Source organism: Triticum dicoccoides, chromosome 5B (genome assembly GCF_002162155.2).
Source record: "Triticum dicoccoides isolate Atlit2015 ecotype Zavitan chromosome 5B, WEW_v2.0, whole genome shotgun sequence".
NCBI lineage: Eukaryota > Viridiplantae > Streptophyta > Magnoliopsida > Poales > Poaceae > Triticum > Triticum dicoccoides.
The window spans coordinates 661,322,215-661,330,092 of record NC_041389.1 but is presented as its reverse complement, the minus strand read 5'-3'; positions in this window follow the sequence as shown (position 1 = coordinate 661,330,092).

Below are 7,878 nucleotides of genomic sequence, written 5' to 3'. Positions count from 1 at the left end.
GAAGCTTTTGCCTCTTTGACTATAACACTATAATTATGGAATAAAACTTCTATTTACAAAAAATGGGATTGAGATAGTATATAGTGATAAACCCGTTGGAAGGTAGACCTGCATCTTCCGTGCGTGTTAACTTTTTTTTTCATTGAAAACTGGATTCGCTAGATGAGGGCTGCAACTGAAAATCTTTCAAACTAGCCGGAAGGAGGGAAATGAGTGGTCCTATTTGGGGCATAGGGATGTGCGGGGCGCACCAACGCACACCCCCGCGGTTTGGGATGACCCAAAGCGGCAGGAGGGGGCATTTTTTTTTGTTATTCTTTTCCTTGCTTCCTTTTAATTTTTTGCTTTAATGAAATTGAAAACTGCTCATGATATTTAAAAATATTCACAAATACAATACAAATCATGAATTATAAAGGGATGGTGAATTTAAAAATTTCATGGATTTCATAAAATATTCCCAATTCCAAAATTTTCATAGATTGGAATTTTTTTCTGAACTTAAGAAAACTGGATTTGAAATAGTGATCATGAATTCACCGTATTTTAATCATTTTTACAAATTATAAAAAAATGTTCACAAATTTGGAAATTGTTCGCATATTAAAAAATATTCATGAATTTCGAAACAAATTCATGACTTTAAAATTATTCCCGAATTTTCAAAAATGTTCATGACTTCAAAACAGTTCCCGAATTCAGAAAAATCATGAAGTAAAAAAATATCATGACTTCAATATTGTTCACAAATTAAAAAAAAAATCATGACTTCAAAATTTTGTTCCTGAATTTACAAACAAATTCATGACTTCAAAATTGTTCCCGAGTTCAGAAAAAAAATCAGGAATTAAAAATGCTCATGACTTGAAAAATTTATTCCCAAATTTACAAAAAAGTTTATGACTACAAAATTGTTCCTGAATTTAGAAAACAAATCATGAATTAAAAAATATCATGACTTCAAAATTGTTCAGGAATTTTAAAAAAATGATCATGACTTCAAAAAATTGTCCCCGAATTTTAGAAAATCTTCATGAATAAAAAAATGTTCAGGATTTAAAAAATTCGAAATTTAAAAATGTACATAAATTATAGGAAATGTTGAAATTACAAAATCTTTGAAATTTCAGAAAACAAGAATTTTCAAATATTCTCAATTTGTTTAAATTAACGATTTTTTTAGAAAGGTAGAAAACCGAATAAAACTAACAGAAAAAATCCATGAAAGAAAGACGCAGCCGATCCCGTAAATGTCTAGTTGAAAGTGGGCCGAGCCGAGAATACTGGTTGATGGGTTGGGCTTTATGTGGGTGGTTTCCAGTTATGCTTCCGATGGCATGAGTGAGTGAGAAAATTATCCATTTCTCAAAAAAAAAAGAGTGAGAAAATTATCCTCAAAAATATCCTAAAAAAGAGTGACTGAGAAAATTACGGACCCGAAAAACAAAATGGCGAGTGGGAAAATTGCAGTAATTAACGAAAAAGAAGTGGCTTTCAGATTGACGATAACGAAAATTTGGCATAGGATGATTTGAGCTTTTGAAGTCCTTTTACGTGTAGTAGGATTCTAAGCAACCCCTGTGAGTGACGGAATGGGGCGAGACGACCGTGACAGACAAACCAAGGCCAAGAGAGATCCTACCTGTGAAACTCGACCGGTGATGTTTCTTTCTTGAAAGAAAATTCGACAGATGATTTACCTAGCATGGGATACAGTCTCTGAATAAAATGAGTAAAGACCCATGTAGTGGACACATCCACGAAAGGGAGCTGAAGGCGCTGCACGACGACACATTCCCCAGAGGCAGAGCTGTCGATAGAAAGGAGGTGAAGCCTATTTCGAATCGAAAAGGAAAAAAGGAATAATAAAGATAGACTGCCGATGAGCCGATAGCTGCCTGATAACTAGTGTTGTTGACCAGAAGTAACTAGTGTTGTTGGCCGGCTAGCTTTTCCACCAAAAGCGACGCAGGATTTTTCCAGTGCGTGCTGCCGAAAACTCCCAATGGGCCGGTTGACCTCTAACAATCTTAACCTCTCTCATACCATGGCCAACTTTCGGTGCGCATGAACTGTACTTAGAAAGTGTGTACACCACCTCTGCCCTAAAACAGCAGACCGCTGTCGTGCAAAAGCCGTGACAACTCCAATCTGAAAAGAATGGCATCTTTCATTTCAACCACGCGCGCGCACACTGTTCCGCTTGGGCGGGTCTGATCATACAAATTGTTTCTCCCTTTCTCCCTTCCTGCCTTCTCTTTTGGCCTAAACCAGGAACGGTCGCTGTCTCAGCCTCGCACAGGGGCGCGGCGCCCGAGGCCTAATTGCTTACTACATGGTCGATGGACAAATTATTCTGAATCCCCCGCGGGACAAGTGCCCGTAACTGTGGCGTGCCTGCCTCTACAGTCTCAGCCCAGGCTTTCCTTTCAGCGGAAGCATGTAGCATTTCGCTCTGTCGCGTGCAGTGGGCATCAGTCACCATACTGTTCGTCGCCACAGTGCTAGTAGGATGCATGCACACGGTCCAGGGGCACTACTACAAGAATTTTGGGCGGGCCCCTGATTTTTTTTTCCTGTGGAAATAATTTAGCTCATCAACATTACATCGTAGAATAACCTAGTTGATCTACGCATGCACCACGGTTAGCTTTCTCTAATCTTGCCAAAAAGCATAAGATTAACTACTTCTTGTTCCATCCCATCGCCTCTCCTATCGAGCAATATTAAGAAAAGGTGGTGCTCGATCGTGGCGCTGATCATCTGGGTGGGAAAGTAACTTTCGGGTCGATCGAACATGGTTTTCACTCCTGACACTCACATGCACGCAGCGCTCCGTGCGAGTGCGCGCGCGCGTGTCCGTCCGCTCCGCCCGAGTCTCTTCTTTTGAGTAACCACGCATGCATGCACGGCGACTACCCCGTTGGTGAACGAGCGAGAGTGACCGAGTGACTTCTCACGATCCGAGGAACAACTCAAACCACCTTTACCTTTTTTTCACCATTGCACGCAGTGGCCAGGACAGGAGACACCCAAACATGTCACGCCAGTAGAGTAGGGCACGAAGGCTGTCGACGATCGTCTATCTCTCCATTCATTTCGTCGATCGACCATGGCTCCAAAGGTCTTTTTGCATTGGCCGCCTCCTCGTCTTTTAGCGCCTCGCCTCGCGGTTAATCATGGACTCTCGAGCGCGCATGTCAAAAGCTACCGATCATACCCCTTTCCATCTTGAGCGTGGTACATTACCGTGCCGGCTATAGCGAGAGCTAGGCGCCGTGGTTTGACCTGCGCATTAGTGATTACGACTTGGAGATCCAAAAGGCAGTAATAACTTTCCCAAGGGGAGAGCTAGCTAGATAGCCGTAGCTAGCCAGGAGATGATGGATGTATGGATGAGACTCGGGGCCAGCTTGGTTCCTAGCTGATGCTCGCCACATTGTACCTTTGGTTCTTTTCGGTAGATTGGGTAATTACGTTATTCATCTGTGTCTGTTCGTAATTGCTTTGATGGAACTAGCTAGGTTCTTCCACCTTCTTGTCAATTCGTGGTCCACACAAGAGTCGGAACTCTTTTTGTTGGGTAAGCGAGAGAGTGTGACCTCTGGCTAGCCTTTGCGTGTTTTACAAGTGTAGCAATTATGAATTCAACCTTGGTAAAAAAAGGAACATACCAATTGCTACTAACTAATTGGTCATTCTTTTTCTGGAAAAAACTTCCGCTCTATTCATCTCCAATCATGGCAGTACAACGAACACTAAAAAATTAAAATTACATCAAGATCCGTAGAACACCTAGCAATGACTACACAATCACTGAAGCGAGCCAAAGACGCGCTGTCGTCATCGCCTCACCCCCGCTGGAGCTGGGCAAAATTTGTTGTAGTAGACAATCAGAAAGTAGTTGTGCTAGGGCCCCATAGGACTAGCACACTAGAACAGAAACCGCCAACGATGAAGAGATGCGTACACCGATAGGATCCAACCCGAAGACGCACGAATGAGACGAATAAAGACAGGATCTGAGTAGATCCACCAAAGACAACCAACGGCCGAATCCTGCAAGATCCGTGGAAGGTACACCGGGGCTAGGTGGGGAGAACATTATTCCATCTTCAGGGAGCCGCCACTGTCTCGTCTTCCTGAGTACGACACAAACCCTAACAAAATCAAGAAAGCATCTAAAAACGAAGCCCTCCCACCTGCAAGAGCCGGGATCCACCACGCCCCCATGGCCCTAATGCAATGGAAGACGAGGCGGAAGACCTTTTACTGGAGAGGAGGCGGCGGCTACGTGAGGGCCAACCCTGGAGACGGTTAACTAATTGGTCGTTGGTTGTATGTTATTTCTCTTTCTGCCAAAAATTGCGCCAAATTTTGGTACGTAGAATATGCCAATATGGTTTCATCCTACAAATCGAGAGAATGGTAGTTTTGCTAATCATAAGTTGCACAAAAAAAAAGGTTGTGGGCCTTTTCGCCAAAAAAGCATGATGCTTTAGGTTCTATTTAGACATAAAGAAAAATCTCAGTCGACGTGTCGATGGACCCCACTAAATCAGTTTATGGGACTAGAAAAGCGTGGCATGCTAATGGCGGGGTTCTAAGCACATGTCTAACGTGTGCACAACAGCTGTCAAACCAACTTGGGAATTGGATTAGCGAAAGGCAGAGCCCTTTGCCTAGCTACACGGGCAACGCAACAAAGCTTGGCTTGTGTAGGTAGGTGTGAAATGAAAAGGAGAAACATACATAGGCAAAAGGAATGGAAGGAGCCGACTAGCCGGCCGAGATAGAAAGGACCAAAGAAAGAGAGAAAGGCGATGTTTGTATAAAGTGGTTAAGGCCGGGCACGCAGACGCGGTGATGATTAGCAGTGATTAGTTAGAGGAATGAAAAGGTGGCAACCATGATTAGCAATTGATAGGGAGAGTGGCGAGGTGGAGACGGGCGCGGGGCCTTTGAGCATGACGGCATGATCGTCACGTGCGAGGAGAGAGGAGAGGGATTGAAGAAAGGGACAGAGCGTTTGGTTGGTTGCATTGCATGTATGGGACCGGCAAAGGGAATGATGATTGCCGCTGACACAACTCGCAGCACGCGTGCCCCGGATCCTCTACGCCCTCCTCTCCACACCCTCTCTCTGTGCCGCCTCTCTCTCTCTCTCTCTCTCTCCTTCTCATACTCTGGTTAATTATGAAAACGTACTCGTGGTCAGTACTACAAGCCTGCTCGTTCATTCATGGCCAGTACTTTAGCCCCACATAAGGAAGCAATTAAGGATACACACATGCATGTATGATGTATATACAGTAGTACTCCCTACTTGTACATACGTACGTGTCACATATACATACGTGATGATCGAGACCGATGCAGTGAAGCTCTAGCTTGTACTAGCATACTCCTACATTCCGTGCGACAGGGGGCACATGAAATGAAGGCCGCGTGCGCGCGTAGCTAGCTAGCTGTAGTACCGTAGGTATCACGTACCGAACTGCACATGAGAGCAGCATGCAGCTCTGCTTAATTATAGAGGGAGAACGGACGAGAGAGACGTGCCTGTGTGTGTGTGTGTGTGTGTGAAAATTAAGGATGGTCCCGGGGCTACCGATCGACTCGTACACGAGGGTGAGGCGGACCCAACCCTGTAGTGGTACTTGCGCTCGATCCCCTTGCGTGCGGGCACGCTTCCTTTGTACCCACGCGACGGACAAGTACCCGCCGTCACCACGCCCAGCTACTTGCGCCGGTGGGGTGGCCGTCCATCTCTCTCCGCGGCTACCACGTACGTACGTGCCTACGTGCTCTGGGTCCATCCATCCACAGCACCACAACCACCGCCGTACGTACGCATTTGATGGAGCTCTAGTATCTTTTTTGATGGGGCTGGATCTTGGATGGACCTGGGGCGGTAGAGTCAGACCGACCCGTCTACGTACACAGTGGACGTGACATGCTTGATAGTACCACCGTCGATCGGCCTTGCTAAAGGTGGATGCATGATAGCTTCCCGCTCCCGTGCCAGACACGATGACAACAATTATGGGTGTTGATTCCCTCTTGAGGGCGTCGCAGTAGGTCCTCTTACGGTACCAGGGCTCCGGGGTGAGAACTTTTGTACATCCTTTCGGGCTCGACGACGGTGGCCTTGTGCCTCGTCTTCCTCTTGAGGGCACCGCCACGGAGCCCCAGTGCCCCTCGGTTGCCACTCTGTGTTTGCCTTGTCACCGACATGTAGCGTCCTCCACCCGCAAAAAAAAAAGACATGTAGCGTCCTCAACTCTAGCTTAGGGTGGTCTCGGTCTTCTGCTACCTTATAAACGTGTCCTTGTAGTCTCCATTCTTAGTCCTTACCATCTCCTGACAGGAGCGGCGCTTCATGACCCGAAGCGAGGGGGCTGTCTAAGTGGCAAGCCGCCCCTTTTCGGAGATAGTTCGGTGTCTTCGGTACCACGATGCCTGGTGATTTTCTCCAATCGACATGACTATGGTCCTATTTCAGTAGTTTTGGATGTCTCTTGATAGGTGTGTAGTCTGTTTCAAGCTTAAAGATGGACGTAGAGAAGCATGGTTTAACATTTTGGAAATGAATATATTTTCATCCCTCACTGAAATCAATGAAAATTTTGATCATTTCGAACTTAGTTATATAATATCTCGAATGAATTTAATCAATATTTGAACCTATTTTTTTATTTTAGTGCAACATTTTGAGAGAGAAAAGAATATTTTGGTACACACCAAAATTGCCGACAAAAGTTTCAACCCTAGCCGGGGAAATGGTGGCAAGTCGAGTACACGAGTAGGAAACAAAAGGCGCTGGCTCGATGACGAGGAGAAGAATTCAACTTTTTTGAAATACAAACAAATATTTCATGACAATGTCAAACATTTCATGAAAGTATGATGGATTTTGACCATTATTTCAGTTAGCTTTGAATCTAGCTCAAGAATAAATCGGCACATGCTGAAATAACCCAATTTTTTCTCGCTCTTTCATTAAAGAAACTGGCTTGTATGAAATTCGCGTGAAACTACCCATTTGGAAAAGCTTCCAAAGATAACGAATACTGTGAAGAACTCATGGTTTTGCTGCCATTCGGCGGTCGCACGGCACTGCTTTGTTGGGAGAGGGACGTACGGCGGTCGCTGTTACAAGAGAGGGGACACTTAATTGGCCCTCGTCCCTGGAAAATCAGCACGAGGATTTGGTTCTAGGGTTCATGAAGTCACATCGGCACTTGGGATTTTCCTTTTCCATTCATCTTTCAAATTGGAATATAATTAAATACGTACACACGTGTACTCCACAAGATATGCTTCGGTCGTGACGAACTCGTATTTGCCCTCTGGTTATTGTCACTGTGCAGGGCGGCTGATTTAGAGCCTTACGTACGTGCACAGCGACACATGCACATTCTCTACACACAAGGATACATGTTCAATACACATTCCCACTGGTTCGTCGTGTTGTCACTTTCGTGTACATGCACGTGTCCGTCTTGCGGCCATTTTATTTCGCTCATCGTCTGCAATCTGGAAGACGACTGGACGAGCGGCGGCCAGCCAGCTAGCGGCGCCAGTCTATCTATCTTCTCGTCTTTCTCGCGCGCGTGTGGCCTGTGGCATCACCGATGGAGCCAGCAGATGGCGGCACGGCCACGAGAGCATCTCTAGCAGACCATATATAATGCCAACCCGCATAACGCGTTTACAATTTAAGAAAGATCTGTTTTGTAAAGTGAAATCGTGCACTGCAGAATAAACCCCATATATGAAACTGTATAATTCAAAAAAAGCTTTCGCGGGAGGAATTACAACCACATTGACATTCATAGTTCATCACAACATAGTGTACATACTACATTCTACTAT